Source organism: Balaenoptera acutorostrata, chromosome 9 (assembly GCF_949987535.1).
Source record: "Balaenoptera acutorostrata chromosome 9, mBalAcu1.1, whole genome shotgun sequence".
Taxonomy (NCBI): Eukaryota; Metazoa; Chordata; class Mammalia; order Artiodactyla; family Balaenopteridae; genus Balaenoptera; species Balaenoptera acutorostrata.
Genome location: NC_080072.1, coordinates 45,266,502 through 45,283,623, shown reverse-complemented (window position 1 = coordinate 45,283,623; position 17,122 = coordinate 45,266,502). Strand labels below are relative to the sequence as shown.

The 17,122-nt window shown below is 48.6% G+C and overlaps 1 protein-coding gene across 12 annotated transcripts in view; it reads left to right on the top strand.

Annotated features, from left to right (window-relative positions):
- Positions 1 to 12,981: 12,981 nt before the first annotated feature.
- The window catches only part of MICAL2 (microtubule associated monooxygenase, calponin and LIM domain containing 2), a 237,624-nt gene continuing 233,483 nt past the window's right edge, over positions 12,982 to 17,122 (top strand). For 5 of the 12 annotated variants that reach the window (XM_057552292.1, XM_057552287.1, XM_057552286.1 and 2 more), the window contains exon 1: positions 12,982 to 13,167. The gene's annotated coding sequence lies outside the window, so the exon portion shown is untranslated. The remainder of the gene's footprint in view (positions 13,168 to 17,122) is intronic. The other 7 variants (XR_009009189.1, XM_057552295.1, XM_057552294.1 and 4 more) reach the window with 4 other exon arrangements.

The window sequence follows — 17,122 nt, the reverse complement described above, 5'->3', positions numbered from 1 at the left end:
AGATAGTTCTTTTTTTTTTTTTTAATTGTATTTATTTATTGATTGATTTTTGGCTGCGTTGGGTCTTCATTGCTTTGCGTGGGCTTTCTCTAGTTGCGGTGAGTGGGGGCTATTCCTCGTTGCGGTGCACGGGCTTCTCATTGTTGTGGCTTCTCTTGTTGCAGAGCACGGGCTCTAGGCACCTGGGCTTCAGTAGTTGCAGCACGTGGGCTCAGTAGTTGTGGCTCTCAGGCTCTAGAGCACAGGCTCAGTAGTTGTGGCGCATGGGCTTAGTTGCTCCGAGGCATGTGAGATCTTCCCGGGCCAGGGCTCGAACCCGTGTCCCCTGCATTGGCAGGTGGATTCTTAATTACTGCGCCACCAGGGAAGTCCCCCCAAGCACATAGGTTTTTAAAGACAAAGCCTAGACAGGTAAATTTCCATTACAACCAATAAATCTGTGTTCTTCATGAGGAAGTGTTTTCTTTTCCCCTTAGGCAGAAAAAGAGTTCCTTTAAAACAGGCTAAATTCCCTGAGAAGAATAATACAAAACAATAGCCCTTTACCTGGCCTGAATCCAAATAACAGGCTCTATTCAGGTGACTCTGAAAACACCTGATTGTGTGCTGTTGGCACTGTGAGCAGGGCAAGCCCAGCAGTAATGAGAACTTTACAAGTCTTTTGTTCTGCCACCGGGCAGTAATTGGCTCTGCACCCCAACATAGTAAACTTCCAGCCACCTGAACAAAATTAACCTGCATTAACAGGCTGCATGCAAAGCAAAACCACCTCCACAGAGAACACAGGTATGAAGATCTCCGCACCCATCCTCTCCGTGATTCCTCTGGCCTGGAGGGAGACCCAGTTCTCTGGTAGGAATAAATGAATGAATGAAGGTAGAGGCTGACACTTATTGCGTGCTTGCTGTGTACCAAGCAATGTTCTGAGAATTTTACCTGTATTAACCCTGAACTCCCGACAGCATCACTGTGATGTAAGCACTATCGTTATTAACATTTTATAGATGAGGAAAGAAGGCCCAGAGCAGTTGAATACCTACCCTGGGTCCCATCGAACCAGGATTTGGACAAAGGCACTCTGGTTCCAGAGCCTGAACTTTCTTATACTTTGTACTCAGTACAAGGTGCCTTGAAGGAAAAAACTACGTATGAAGATGGTATGAACCTGTCTCATTCATTCATCCATTTGTTCATTATTTAATACTTACTGAGGGCTTACCGTGTGCAAGGCAGAGGGGATAAAAAACATGAATCTTGCCATTAAGATGCTCTGAGCCCAAAGACAGAGCCAGGCCAGGAATATGGCGGCATGAAGAGCTCTGGTAAATTGGAAGGTGCGGAGCTGGGGAAGCAAAGATGAAGCAGCTTGCTTTGCTTAAAGTGGTTCCCATGCTTCACCCTGTACTGAAATCACCTGAGATCTTATAAAAAATGACTGAAGCCTGGCTCCCACCCCCAGTCGTTATGATTTAATTGGCACTGGGAGTTTGAAAAAGCTCCCCAGGTGATTCTAATGTTCAGCAAAATTTGGGAAACACTGGCTTAAAGGGTCATAAATGGGTTTGCAAGTAACACAAAACCTAACTCGAACTATCTTAAGCAAAAAAAGAAAAGAAAAGGAGGGGCACATGGCTGAATATATTGGCTTACATTTAAAAAAGGGACAAAGGCAAAAGGTACAAACTTCCAGTTATAACATAAATGAGTCATGGAGACGTAATGTACAGCATGGTGACTATAATTAATGATACTGTATTATGTATTTGAAAGTTGCTGAGAGATTAGATCTTAAAAGCCCTTATCACAAGAAAAAAAATTTTTTTGTAACTATATATGGTGACAAATGTTAACTAGACCATCATTTCACAATATACAAATATCTAATCATTATGTTGTACACCCAAAACTAATATAATGTTATATGTCAATTATACCTCAATTTTTAAAAAAAGGAGAGAGAGAGACAAAGGGTATATGGTTTTGAGGGTTTGATCCAAGCCTCAAAAGATGTCACCAGAGTGAGATTTTCCTCTTTCCCCAGTGATGGCTGTATTCACAGGCTCCCCTTGGTTGCAAGATGTAGCAGTTCTGGTCTCTGTACCTTGTTTCTTCACGTCTATTGCAAAGAAGAGGTCTGATTTCCTCTTAGCTCAAATAAAGCCCAGAATTGCATTTCATTGACTGACTGGGGTTTGAACCAATTACTCGGGCCGGAGAGGTGGAGACTGCTGATTGGCTCAGGCTGGGTCATGTGTCCCATCTCTGGGGCCAGAAATTAGAGGCAGCTTCACCTAGAAGCCCATGGTGCAGAGTGGAGGATTTGCGGCACATCCTGGCATGTTCTGGGAGCTGAGGGTCAGGAGGTAGTCAGGGCCAGATAGGATGTGGGTGTATTTTCTAAGGAGACAGGGATGTTTACAGAGGAGAACGAAATGATCACTTTTGTATTTTAAGAATATAACTTCCCTGGTGGTCCAGTGGTTAAGACTCTGCCCTTCCAATGCAGGGGGCACAGGTTTGATCCCTGGTCGGGGAAGTTCCACATGCTGCGTGGTGTGGCCACAAAAAAAAAAAAAAGACTACAACTCTGACAGTTATGGAAAGGATGTATGTGACTAAACAGGTTATTGTAGTTGTTGAGAGAAGAGAGGTTGGGGACCTGAACTAAGTGGCCATAAGCGTGGATAGGTGGGAGTGGACTCAGGAGATGTCTCTGAACTATATTAACGGAATTTGTTATCCAGTTGGAAAAATATTTAGAAAAAGAGAGAAATTGCAGATGACTGAAAATTCTAGTTTGAGAAATTGGGTTGTTGGAATACCATTAGTGAAGTTAGGAATATAGATCATTAAGTGGGTTTTGGACAATATTTGGACGTGTTGAATTTGAGATGTGTCGAGGAAGCAGGGACAATGGATGCGATCGCTCAAGGAGAGAGACGGAGGCAGAAGAGTGGGAAGAACACTTGCCAGCACCGGGGGGTGGGGGCGGGGGGGGCGCCAGAGAGAGGGACGGGGGTGTTTTAGGAACAAAGGAAAGAGGATTTGAAGAAGGATGCTAATCCACAGCATCATGTGGTACCACAATATCGGTATTAAGGAGGGTGAAGGCTGGAAATAGAACACGGATTTGACAACCAGGAGGCCCCGGTCACCCAACAAGAGCCTGGGTACAGGGTGTAGGGTGAGGGAGCCTGGAGGATGCAGACAGACCAAGCATGGATGGATCACTCTTCAAGTCCGATGATGAGACCGTGAGAGCCGTGGCGAAAGGAGCTGTGTCAAATCATTTTCATGTTTGTTTTGTAGTTTTCTGTTGTTATTAGTTTTGTTTCCTTTTTCTAAGTTTGATTTGGTCTGTTTGATGAGAGAGGTGTGACCAAGCTGTCAGGAAAAAAATTAAAAGAGAGAGAAAGGCTGACGAGAAAGTGATTTTCCATAGAGACTGAAAGCAGATAAGTGGTTACCAGGGGCTGGAGAGAGGGCGAGGGAGAGGGATGGCTTAATGGGTGTGAGGTTTCCTTTTGAGGTGATAAAAATGTTCTGGAACTGGATAGTGGTGATAGTTGTACAACAGTGTAAATTTACTAAATCCACTGAGTTTTACACTTTGAAATGGTTGAAATGGTGAATTTTTTGTTATGTGTATTTTAAATGTCCCATTCCACAGACACACACAGACATACACACACACACACACATAGTGATTTTATATACCTTGCTTGGTGGGTTTTATGTGGATCATTTCATTTAATCCTAACAACAAAAATTAATAGAAACAAAATTAATACAACTTTGTAACTACTTGATTATTCCCATTTTACACAAGAGAAAACTGAGGTTCAGAGAGATTGATTATTTTATCCAAGATCACACAGCTAGATTAGAGATTCCAATCCAAGCTGATTTAACTACAAAGCCCAAACTCTTAAACCCTCTCTCATACTGCCTCTATAGCTACACGATTTCATAGGTGTATATATTGATACTATGAATGGAACCATATTCAAGGTGTTGATGATCCAAATCTCTGAGTGATAAGGTTATATAGTTTATATTATTCTTTTTGATTGGGCACAGTTTTTGTTTAAAAAAAGATAAAGACTCTTTTTATTTTTATTTTATTTTATTATTATTATTTTTTTCCCTTTCATCACTTTAAATATATCTTGCCACTCCCTTCTGGCCTTCAGAGTTTCTGCTGAAAAATTAGCTGATAACATTATGGGGATTCCCTCATCAAGGGTTGTTAGGTGTACTTAACAGGAAGAATAGGGGAAAAATTCACCCACTCCATCTTCCCAGAAAAAGCCTATTTTAAATATGAGGAAGAAAAAGATTCTAGAGATACAGCACTTCTCTGAAGGAGACATTAAGGAAACAACTAGAGAGATGTAAAACTTCACAGGGACACAGGTGAGTCTGTTTGCAGAATGTGGAAGGAGCATGAACCAAGGCAACAAGGAAGAAGGGGGTGACCCAGGGCACAGTCTACAAGGGAGTGACTGTCATTTGTGGGTGGAAAGGAAGAGAGGGAACAGCAGGCATGAAGCCCTGAAGCCAGGAGTGGGAGGGTCTGGATCCAATCGGGCCATGTTTCATGGCATCTCTTTCCCAGGCCTCCGTCTACCCCCCTCCCAGGTCCTCCTTCTCCTACTGAGTGAACGACGCATCATAAATTTGCTTTACTCCTTGCTGTCCACAGGCTGCCACAGACTTGTTCTGAGATGCTTTCCTCAGTCCTCAGCGGAATAGAAAACCTCGAGGGCTGGCCTCCCAGGCATTCTTAGAAGGCCACTGCAGCCATGCCTTCCTGCTTTGTCCTGGGATCCTGTGACTCGGGCACAAAGCCAGAGCAGTCCTCACTCAAACACTTCTTTGATTTTCACCCAGTTGGACTGTCAGGGCTTGTTGGCCAGTGGGAGGGTGCTGAGTGGTGAACTGCGCAGAGAAACAACGATTGCATTTCTTTGGGCCAAAAGTCAAATTTCTTTTCTGACATGCCTATGCAGAGAGGGATCAGACCCCTTCAGATGAGACCAGTTTGCCTAACGAACAACTTGCCCGATGACCAGTAGGTCTACAACTTATGCCCTCTTGACAGTGTTTTTACATCTTTGGGGCTGCACCTATCCCTTTTTTTTCGCCATGTGTTTGGCATGTTAAACATTTTAAACTAGCGTGTCTAAGAGTCTTTCCTATTTCTTTTTTCTTTTTTTTGGCCTCACGGCGTGGCTTGTGGGATCTTTGTTCCCCGACCAGGGACTGAATCCAGGCCACCCCAGTGAAAGTGCCAAGTCCTAACCACTGGACTGCCAGAGAATTCCCTTCCTTTTTCTAATAAGAATATATCACATTTGCAGTAATTTTATAATTAATGAGATACATGCTTCCGATAAGTTTCAGAGTGACCAAGTGGTCAGAGCTTAGGCTCAGGAGCTGGACAGACCGGAGTTTAAATCCTAGTTCTGCCAGATACTAGGACACGGTATTTAACCTTCTTGATCTTTGGTTTCTCCAAGTGTGATGGTTAATTTTATGTGTCAACTTGACAGGTCACAGGGTACTCAGATATTTGGTTAAATACTAGGTGTGTCTGTGAGTGTGTGTCTAGGTGTGTCTGTGAATGTGTGTCTGTGAGTGTGTCTGTGAATGTGTGAGTGAGTGTGTTTTTGGATGCGATCAGTATTTGAATCCGTAGACTGAGTGAAGCAGATGGACTTTCCCAATGTGGGTGGGCATCATCCAGTCCTTTGACGGCCTGGATGGAACAAAAAGACGGAAGAAGGGAGAAATCACTCTCTTAGCCTGACTGTTGAGCTGGAATGTTGGTCTTCTGCCCTTGGACTGGAACTCACACCATTGGCTCCCCTGGTTATCAGGCCTTCACACTTGGTATGAAACTACACCACCTGCTTTCCTGGGGCTCCAGCTTGCTGACAGCAGATCATGGACTTCTCAGCCTCCATAATCAAATGAGCGAATGTCTCACGATAAACCTATCTATATCTTTATCTATATCTAATCTCTTATTGGTTCTGCTTCTCTGGAGAACCCTGACTAATACACCAAGTATAAAATTGGGTTAATAATCTCAGTCCCTAATCCTAAGAAGTAATCCTGTATGGATGATGTGAAGCTATATAAGGTAATTATGGGCCCACTGTAGGCCCATGAGAAGTGGCGGTTTTATTTACCTATTGTATCAGTTAGGGTTTGATCAGGGAAGCAGGGTCATACTGTGATATGGAGTAACGGATGATTATAGGGAGTAGAGTTCACACAGCTGTGGCGGCTGGTGAAGAGGTCTGGGAATGCTGATGCCTTGGTGCCTGCTCGGGGCCTGAAGTTGTGTTGGTCAGCAGGGTTGGCAGGTGAGAAGAAAATGCAGATATGAAGCAGGAGAAATCAAGAGCAAATGGAACACAGACAACCCTTGAGGGGAAGCCGGAATTCATGTCTATTTCTCACCACCTCCTCCTCTGACTACCCGATGACCCCAAGAGGGCTCTGGGAAACCCAGTTCTAGCTTTGTAAGTTGCTAAAATATAAAACCACCACACTTACAAATAGGAGGGAAAACAACTAACATTTAGTCAGAGCCAGTAATACACCTTCATATATGTCACCTCATTTGATCTATACTCTGTTCTTACCAAATAAAGCTTATTATCTCCATCACCTGGATTGTTCAAAGTCACACTGGTAGGCAGAGCAGAGGGTGGAACCCAGGTCATTGGAACCTGAGCACTTTCTACCAGAATTTGACATGTGAAACTGGATTGGGCCTTTCTACTTGGGGGTTCCAGCTCCATCGCAGTCATCCTGAGTGCCCCTGAAGACCCCACTCATCTGACAAGGGGAAGAATCACCCCTCTGAACCAATCAGAGGTTGGGCTGCACTGGGTAATCTCTGGTCATCTAAGCTACATCTAGGAGAAAGATTTGAATAGAAGAGTGACTGTGCAGGAATTTAATTTTAATTAAAATTATTTATCCGCTACAAAATGCAAGAAAAGCTTCATGGGAGGTGGTATGTGGGGAGTGGACAATACAACAGGAGGTCAGGATGATGTACTTTCTGAGAGGTAAAAAGCACAAATTCCTTCTGAGCATTCATATGGGCCCAAGTCTATGGCTATGGTCCAGACCCATGGGAGAAACAGTGGGTGGGTGGTATGAACACCTTGTTTGTATATTGCTTTTAAATAGCTTCCTCTTTTATTCCTTCAGAAAACATTTATTGACACCTCCCATGTGCTGGGTGCTGTTTAAGCAACACACACGGAGTGTACAGCATTGAATACCACACTGTTGCTCATCTCGAGGAGTTTAAGGTTGGGGCTCAGATCAGCTGACCCTACTGTCTTAGGATGGGCTCCCCCAGAAGCGGACCCTGAGAAGGGAATGTGAGTACAAGTAGTTTATTTGGGAAGTAATCCTGGGAAGCACCAGTAAAGAACTGAGGAAGTGATGGTAGGGAGGCAATAGAGGACATGTTAACAAGCAATTACCTGGGCTCAGTCCTGCTGGAGATCTCTGGGACAGAGACAGAGATAGAGCACACACCTCCAAGATATCCCACCTGAGGGTGAGCCATTTGGGGTATGTATCCGCCAACTCTTGCTCACTCTTGTTTGAAGGTTGCTCCAGTGGTGTTAAATCTCATACTTTGGACTGCCCTCTGCATTGGCTAAGCTTACTGCAGAAGCCAGAGGAAACCCACGGGTACGGAGTCACAGGTGCTTGCGATAGAAAGCCACTGGTGTATACGGAAACCAGAAGCATCTGCTCTACCCACCCAACATATAACAATCTATCCCTTCTTCTCCCTTCCTAACCATACTCAGTTTTCGTTCAGGTGTCCACCTCTGTCCCATGCAGCCTGTGTGTCTCAGGGGAAGCTGAGCCCACCCCAGGTCCAGTCAGGGGCCCTGACTGGCATGGCCAATAAGCACATTCCAGACCTCTGGCTATGGCACGGGTTCAAGTGGGCATGTGACCCAATCCAATCAGAGTGGATCTCAGGACTCCTGCTTGGAATGCTGGGTCAGAAATGTTCTTTTTTGGATAAGGTAGCTTCTGGCACTGAGAGCTGTTTTGGCACTGGCTACAGTAAGGAAAACCAGCCTGAAGACAAAACCAACACAGAGGAGGGTGAAGTCAAGAGAATTGCAAAGAATAGCTGGAGCTTTACTTCTTCAGTCAGAGGAGTCTCTTTCTTTCCTATTGTAGTCAGATCTCCTCCACTGCATGTGGGACTACTGGTAGCCCTGACTTCCAGGGACAGAGAGCTTCTCTCATGCTACCTATACACTGGTCCTGAAGAAGAAATCTGCTTGGACCATATACATGTCTGTTGGACCAGTCACCCCTGGGGCTATGTGGTTGGCCAGGCCTGGGCGCTGTGTCCAGTGTTGTAGCCAGGAGTAGGGAGTCGGCCAGTTAGATTCACCCTGTCATATGCCAGCTCCTGGGAGACTCTGGGCGAGTGACTTCACTTCTCCAAGATTCCATTTTTTCATCTCTAAGGTGTGGATGACAATTATGCACCTTAAAATGTGGCTGAGAGATACACACACAGTGTAGTGCTGGGAGTGGCCATGTCCCTGATCTGGAGTTGCTCATAATGGTGCCTCTTAGAGGCTCTAGTTCTCTACCCCCTTCTTGATACTAGACCCCAACTTATTTTAATCAAAACCCATGTATATCATTTACTATGTATATGTGTTCGAAGCACACATCTCTCTTTGCTATTACTATTCCCCATTACAGGCGAGGAACCTGCTGTACAGAGAGGTTAAGTATTGCCCAAGGTCACCCAGTTAATAAGTGGCAGAGCTGGGATTCAAACTCAGGCATCTTGACTTCAGAGTTTGTGCTCCTAACTGCTCGGCTATGATGCCTCTTAGAATAACTGCATTGTATATATTTGTGGGGTGGATGTATGTTGGATGGATAGACAGTTGAACCTGAGTCCCCTCCATGGGCTAGAACAGAAAAGAGTGTCCCCGTCCTTGCCCCTACCCTGTGGAGGTTTTGGGCACTTCATTCAATAACAGCAGTGTGTCCTAGAATGGGCTTTAGGTTTGCATGAACAAGAGTCTGCCTGGGCAGCAGGTATGGCCCAGCCTGCCATGAGGGTGTAGTGGGTTTGGTGGTATTGGTTAGACTTCTGAGTCTCTAGAGACCAGAACTGTGCCCTCAGATTTCACAGTTGGCTTTGAGTACGTGTGTAGGTACCTCTGCCTCTCCCCAGACTGTTTGGAACCGGGGCCAGACTACTTTCATGACCCTGTGTCTCTTCCCCTCTCCTCCGCACACCCGCTCTCTATTTGCTCTGGTTGCTACATCACCTCCTGCCTGTGGCCTCATCTCTCCAGCACTGACCTTCCCATCATTGCAGCCAAATACACATATTCCCCCAAAGTGCTGCAGTGGCTCTGAGGGCATTATTGATTTTGACATGTGCCAGTTTTTCTCCAAACTGTCTCTGGAAAGTGCACTTAATGTGTGGTAGGCTTGATGAGTTCCTAGCGACCTTGAAAACTTTTATATGTCTTATCCATGAAAAATAGTGCATTTTGAGGCCTATCGGGATGATAAGGGGCTGGAACAAGGCCCCAGTGACCTTGCTTCTCGCACACTCCTGAGCCTGTTTGAGGGAGGTAGAAATGTTTCCACTTCCTTAGAAAACCCTTCTCCAAAGATAGCTCCCAAGGTGGACTGGGGCCAATCAGCCTTTTCTCATCATCTAACGAGGTCACCAGACTGTATAGATATCGGCCTTCCTCTTCCTTCTGAAAGACCGAAGCCCTTTGATAGCGGCTTGGGGAGAAAGCTGGTGAGACCACACTCACTGTTTTACCCCTTCCTGGAACATATGCATGTGAGGAAGGGGTCCGAGGGCACAGATCCTTTTTCATTTGGAGGAGGAGGCACAGGTGGTCACTCCTTCCCCTGCCATTCCAACGCTGTGAGACCCACTTGGACTTCTCTGCAGGAAATCTCTGCATTGGGAATCCACTTAGTTCAACTCTGACCTTTCTTCAAGCCAACTGTTCGGCTGGAAATAAAAAGAAGCCAGGCCTGACACACTACCCGTCCAGCCCCTGCAGGATGCCATCAGGTGGATAAACAATGATGATGGAGATCACCAGCTGGAGTTCTTTCCGGGGAGGCATGCGTGGTGCTGCTGAGACCCATTGCTTCCAGTCTGAGATGTAGATATTTTTAGGGACGAATCTGGGCCTTCCTTCTCTCCCTCCCTCTGATGCTAATGTGGCCATCTGCATCTCCCAGACAACCTTCACAAGCACACATTCGCCATCCCAGAAGAGTGGGCTGGGAAGAGATTGTTATTAAATATAGAATACTGAGCCACGGCGCAAGGAGGTTGAGTTTGCCTGGCGTGCTCAGAGTGAAGCAGAGGCGTTGGAGACCTGGAACCCACTTCCATGCTCTGTGACTCTCGTGGTGCCTTCCCTTCCCCATTAATTTTTAAATTTCTTTAATCTGTTCAGTGAAGGGCTTAGATAATATTTCTTTCAAGTCCACTCTAACATTGCACGATCTTTTCTTTGAAGATCTTAGTTGTATAAACTCCCAGGCACAGTCAGGGTCCGGCAGGATAGCATGGCTACTGCTTTGTCCAGAGAAGGGACAATTGTGATCTTCTGTCTCCATTCCTGTCCACCCCCCAAGGAGATGGCCAGCAAGGGTGGCTTGTATGTGGTGGCAAGGGACTCTGACCACTGATTCAAGAGGTCTCAAGGCTTATCTCCCTTCCTGCAATCAGCCTCCATCAGCCCCTAGCTTGCCCTACATCCAAGGAAAATTCACTCTTCAGCCTTCAGACCCAAGATTCTTTTTCACCTGAGCCCGCCAAGTTAAAAAGGTTGGGAAGAGAGGAGGCAGAGGTCCCAGGAACACATTGATAAATTTTAGTTTTTGAGCTAATAGAATGTCTATGCTGAGCAGTAGTATCTCACTGTGGTGGGCCCACGGTGTTCCTGAAGGAGTGTTAAATTTGTTTAATTTGGAGAACACGTGCTATAGATAAGGTGATGGGAATGATAAAAATGTAAGTGATAAAGAATACAGCTCCCATAGCACTGTGTACTTCTGATTATTTATCAGCTGAATAAGTTGCATGAATGCAAGAACCATACCTAGCTCACAGCAGCATCTGTGAGATGAATGAATGGTTCTGTCTCCATCTCCATCCTTAGCATGGGTGTCTCAGGCCCAGGCCAGAAGCAAGAGGCCTGTGTCCATTGAGGATTTGGGCTGGGGGCAGAGGGAATGCTGTTTCCTCTATCAGTCACTCTGTAAACAAGGCAGGGCCATGCTGACCTCATCTCCTGTCCCCAACAGTGCCCAGGCCTGACCTCAACAGAACGTTTGGATGGACTGGGGGCAGGTCAGGCCCCAGAGCAGTTCCTTCAGGGATAGGCCTGGCCTGTCCAGCACTCCAGAAGTACGGGCAGGATGGCAGAGGCCCCATTGCATAGTGGTTAGGCATGTAGATTCTGGAATCCAGAATCAATCTAGGCTCTGAAACTTACTAACCATGTGACCTTGATAAGCTACGTTACCTCTTTGAGTCTCAGTTTTCCCATCTGCAAAAGGGAATGATAATAAAAATGCATACCATGCAGAGCCACTGTCACCATCCCATTCCATTCATTATCTCAGAATTAAATGAGATAATGTGCGTAGAGGATACCTCGTCAACTGGCATCACAGGCAGAGTTCCATCAGAGTGGAGAGCTGCCCCTCTGAGAATCAGTGCTGACTGAGTCTTGCAAACTGAACAGGGAAGGCTTTTGCTGAAAGTTCATGTTCAGGAAGTCGACTGAACTCTGAAGATGCTAAGAGAGCAACCAAGGAGGACAATCCCTGGGAAAACCCAAAAGGCCTCGCGTAGGATCACGTGGTAAGGAGTATGGAAAAAAAATAAGCCCCAGGTTTGATGGGGGCAAACTGCTCTATTTGCACTTGCCTGGCAAGGGAATGTAGTTTCTCCAGAGGGTGGTCTGATGCTGTGGAAATTCCAGCAGGCTGGAGCCACAATACTGTTTTCTCACTGCCCAAGCCTGCCTGTTCTCCTCCCCCTGGGTCAGCTCTGTTGCAAGAACATTTCTATTGGGCCAAGCCCATGTTAGGCCCCTGGGCCCCAGAGGTGAGTAAGACACAGCTCCTGCCCGTGGGATCCCTGTTTCATGATCACTGCTATCAGGGCAGTCTGCCCAAGGTGTTTGCAGAATTTGCAGTTCACAAAGCGGCTTCACACCCTCACACTGTTCACACTGTGACCGGCGCTCTCTGGAGCTGTGGGCAGCCAGTGAGGGTGGGCAGAGCAGAGATTAAGGTAGCCATTTGACAGCCAAGAAAAGAGGGTGCTTGGGTGATGTGACGAAGGTAAAGGGTGGTCTGCACCACTGCCCTTCTTCCCACCAGTTTTATTCTAGGCAAGGCCAGTCCGGGTGAGGGGAAGGGTCTATCTGCTAGCAGGGGTTTGCTGAAGCCCAGGGTGGTCAAGGAGCAAAGCAAGAAGGGAGGTCCACAGCCGGTAAGGGAAGTGCTATGCTGCTCCCCCAAGTCCAAAAGGGGACGCTGAGGCTTGCTTTCCAGCTGCCTAGGCCAAGGAGAGTGAAGCCCAGCCCTCGCCTCTACCTTGACATTTGGATACCAGCACCGGGGTTTTCATCTAGCAGCAACACCAAGCCTCGTCCCCATCGGCCCTCTGCTGGTCTCAGACCTGCACTGGTCTGGGTAGGAGCGCAAGGCTGCTCCCTACCCTCGGGCTGGGCTACAGCCCACGTGCGCCCGCTGCAGCCGCGGTGACAGCTGGCCCCAAAGGGGCGGGGCGGGCGGGGAGCGTGGGTGGCTCCGCGCCGCGCTGCCATTGGCTATGGGCCTCAGGCTGGGGGCGGGGCTGCGCCCCCTGGTTGACCTGTCATTGGCCGCGCCGCCGATGGGGGTGGCTCCCCGTCCCCTTGGCGGCGCGGCGCAGAACCGCAGGCGCTCGCCCGGCTAAGCCTGCGCGGGGCCGCCTAGGTAGCTCCCAGATCCGCAGGCGGCCTCCGGTTGCGGACCGCTGCGCACACGGCCCTAGGCAAAGACAAGGGCTCACCCGAGGCTCGGCGGCCGGCGCGGCTCTCGGTAAGACCGGGGGAAGGGTAAGGGGAGCGTGGGGCTCTGAGGAGGGCGGGCGGGGACCGTGGTGGCCGAGCCTGGACTCTGTGCCCTGGCCCGCGCCGGAGAGGGTCAGGTGCGCCGCAGCATCTCCCGCCTCAGACCCACCCCACGGGGCGCCCAGCGAGCAGGTGGCACTGCCCAGGGAGGCCGGGGTACCCCTATCGCTCTCCGAATCCATTAGAACCCAGTACCTCGAATTACCTCTTACTCCGCCCCCCAACACCCAAATTCTTCAATTCTAAGCCTAGAAAATACCCAAACGTCGACATGGAGTGGGCGCGACGCGCCATCAGTACCGCCTGCCGCCGGGGCAGAAGATCATCCCTAAACTTATCTTCCCACGATTTGGGCTCCTCGCCGGTCACGTTCTTTCCCGGCTTTTCACTGGGCGCCCCCCCCCCCCACCCCGCCTATCAACCCCCGCCCGGTTCCCCTCCCTCCTTAACAACAGGAAGTTAAGTTGGGCCAAATGTCGGTGGCCTGGCCGCCTGCGGGCGGAGACTGGGTCTGGGACGGTGGCGGTGGCCCGAGGGGCCGTGGCGCTGTCCTTTCTGAGCCTCGCGCCCCCAGCAGCCTGCGCTCTCCCCAGGCCCGGGAGCACCCCCGCCGGGGCGTCCCAGGCTCCCGCCTTGCCTTTGCCGAATGGCCCTGGGCAGAAGCGCCGCTGACTTGGCTTCCAGGCCGGGGCAGGTGGGGTTAACTTTATCCTAGACCAGCCTCTGGCAGAACTGGGAATGGCCTTTACTGGATGAGGAGGAGGCTGTTGAAACCAGAGTAAACGTGTGTCTCTTTCCACATTGTTTTATTCTAAAGCCTGGGTTCTTAAAGCCCAAAGAGCTTTTATCTGGAGGCTCATCGGGCCCTGCTGGGACCTTAAGCAGTGTGGGGACCTCTTGCTGTCAGTTTTGCCTGCTCACTGCAGCCCTCAGTGGTTTCGGTGAAGAATGAAGCCACTAACCAGCCCCCTTCTGGGCAGGCCCCGTGGGAAAAAAAGCCAGCAGCCGGTTGACCCTCAGACATTTGCTTGCCTGGGTGCCCTGGCACCGGGGTCCCCTGGGCCCCCAGGCCAGCTCTGTTCCTGTCCCTTTTCCAGGGGAAGTGGATCCAAGGCGGGGTGGGGGGGGCTCACTTCTCCAGGGCAGTCCCACCTGATGTTCTGGAAGCTCTTACTGCAGTTAAGAACGGGCCTTCAGGAGGAGTGAAGACAGATGTATTAAGTGCCTACTGAGGGACAGGTCCTGCCCTGAGGCACTTTTTGAGAATTTCACAGTAACTCTCAAAAAACTCTGAGAGTCATGCCCTCCTCATTTTAGAGATGGGGAAACAGACTCAGGTAGGGTAAGTGCCCAAGGTCACATAGAAAGCGGCTGAGCTGGGATTTGAACCAGACTCTGCCAGAGCTCAGTCCAGTGCCCTTCCTGCTGCCCCATGGCTGTGGAGAGTGGTGTGCTGTGTTGCAGGCTCCTGGCCTCTGAAAAGATTCCATCCAAAGATCCTGTGGGTGCTTCTTTAGCAACGCACTTGAACTGACCCAGGTTAGCCCAGGTTGTTCAACCTACAGACCCCTTGCCCACCCTGTCCTCCATCAGGGGTGATGGCGGTGTTGGTCTTGCTGTGATGGGGAAGGACTGACTGTTGGTGTTTGGGTGCTCTTTGAGGGGGAAGTCTGCCTCTGCCATTGACTTGGCCCTGCGCCTGAGAGTTGGCTTCTGGGATGGTTTAGAAAGACTGTTATATGTGTTGTGTTTTTTTGTTTAATATTTATTTTATTTATCTGGCTGTGCGCGGTCTTAGTTGCAGCCACCACAGGATCTTTGTCGCGGCATGCGGGGATCTTTTAGTTGCTGCGTGTGGGATCTAGTTCCCTGACCCGGGGCCCCCTGCATTGGGAGCGCAGAGTTTTAGCCACTGGACCATCAGGGAAGTCCCAGGAGGACTGTTATTTGAAATAACCTCTACCTTAGGACCAATTCTAGTTTTATTTTGTGTTTTGGGGGAAGGGCAGGTGTTTGGAGGGTGTACTAATTGTGATTCTAAGGTGATTGAAATCCATAGTTCGAGCTTAGGTTTATAAAAAATGAAATCACTGCCTCCTTCCTTCTTCAGGCCCAGGGCTGCCTTTCTGCTCATCCTTCTCTTCTGAAAGAAAATCGTGATTAGCCTACTACCAACCAGTTACACTTTAGTATAAATCAGCTTAAGGACTAAGGCTGGTTGTAGCTTGGTCATTGGAGGCCTATTCCCAGGAACTGTAATGAGCAGAGGAGCATTGAGTAATCCCTCTCTGCCTGTGATTGGGATGTGTCTCTATTCTCTCTGCCCATGTCCACACCCCCATCTGGGTGTGCCTCCCAGTCATGGGCCTGTTCCTTTCACTCTCTACTAAGGGGGGTGGGGGGTGGGGGTGGGTAGGTCCTGCCTTCTTGAGGGAGAGCCTTGACCCTGGTGGGAGGGCTGGGGTATGGGTGCAAGATTTGGGCTGAACATTGCCAATCTTTGAGGCCCTCCCAGGGCTAGAGGGTCTCTGTTGCTTAAAGAGCCAAGAAAGGAAACACTGTACATCATGCTGGGGTTTTTCATTCTTTGTATCGCTTGATCCCCACTTTAGCCCTCTGAAGAAGTAGGTGGGATTATTCCCATTTTACAGATGAGGGAAACTGAGGCTCAGGAACTTCCCCCCAATCACACAGCTAGTGAGTGACCAAGCTAGGGGTCTGGCCTCTTTCTGCATGAGTGAGGTCTGTGTGGGGAATTAAACACTAAGGGAAACAGGAAAAAACCGTGTGGCCATCCTCTGAACCCTGGAGGCTTGGTGTGTGCAGCCGCCTGCTGTGCTTATGATTCCCCATCTTACATTGTAATTATTTGTGAACATGTCTTCCTACCCCACTATGAAATGGTATTTAAAACACTCATAAACTTGGCAGATTTATTTTCTGGTTCTCACAATCCTCCTTGCTCTTTGCTCTATATCCCCTTTGCCTTTTATTTTATTTTATTTTTTTAAAGATTTAATTTAATTTTTATTTTTTTGGCTGCACTGGGTATTTGTTGCTGCTTGTGGGCTTTCTCTAGTTGTGGCGAGCGCGGGGCTACTCTTGCGGTGGCTTCTCTTGTTGCGGAGCATGGGCTCTAGACGCGCCGGCTTCAGTAATTGTGGCGTGTAGGCTCTAGAGCACAGGCTCAGTAGTTGTGGCATATGGGCTTCGTTGCTCCGTGGCATGTGGGATCTTCCTGGACCAGGGATCGAGCCTGTGTCCCCCTGCATTGGCAGGCAGGTTCTTATCCACTGCACCACCAGGGAGGTCCCCCTTTGTCTTTTATACCAGTCTTCATTAGGATATCTACCATGATGTGTTGCAGTCCTCTGTTTAAAAATATCATGGGACTTCCCTGGTGGCGCAGTGGTTGAGAATCTGCCTGCCAGTGCAGGGCACACGGGTTCGAGCCCTGGTCTGGGAGGATCCCACATGCCGCGGAGCAGCTGGGCCCGTGAGCCACGGCTACTGAGCCTGCGCGTCTGGAGCCTGTGCTCCGCGATGGGGAGAGGCCCGTGCACCCGCGATGAAGAGTGGCCCCCACTTGCCGCAACTGGGGAAGGCCCTCGCGCAGAAATGAAGACCCAACACAGCCATAAATAAATAAACAAACAAACAAACAAACCCAAAGTTTAAAAAAGACAACTTCCATCTCGCTTACACCTTTGAACTTCTTTAAAAAAAATAAAATAAAAATAAAAAAAATAAAAATAAAAATATCATGAACATTTTCAGGGAATTCCCTGGTGGTCCAATTAGGGACTCAGTGCTTTCACTGCGAGGGGTTGGGTTCGATCCCTGGTTGGGGAACCAAGATTCTGCAAGCCGCACAGCCAAAAAAAAAAAAAGAACATTTTCAAACACAAAAAGAGAGACAATAG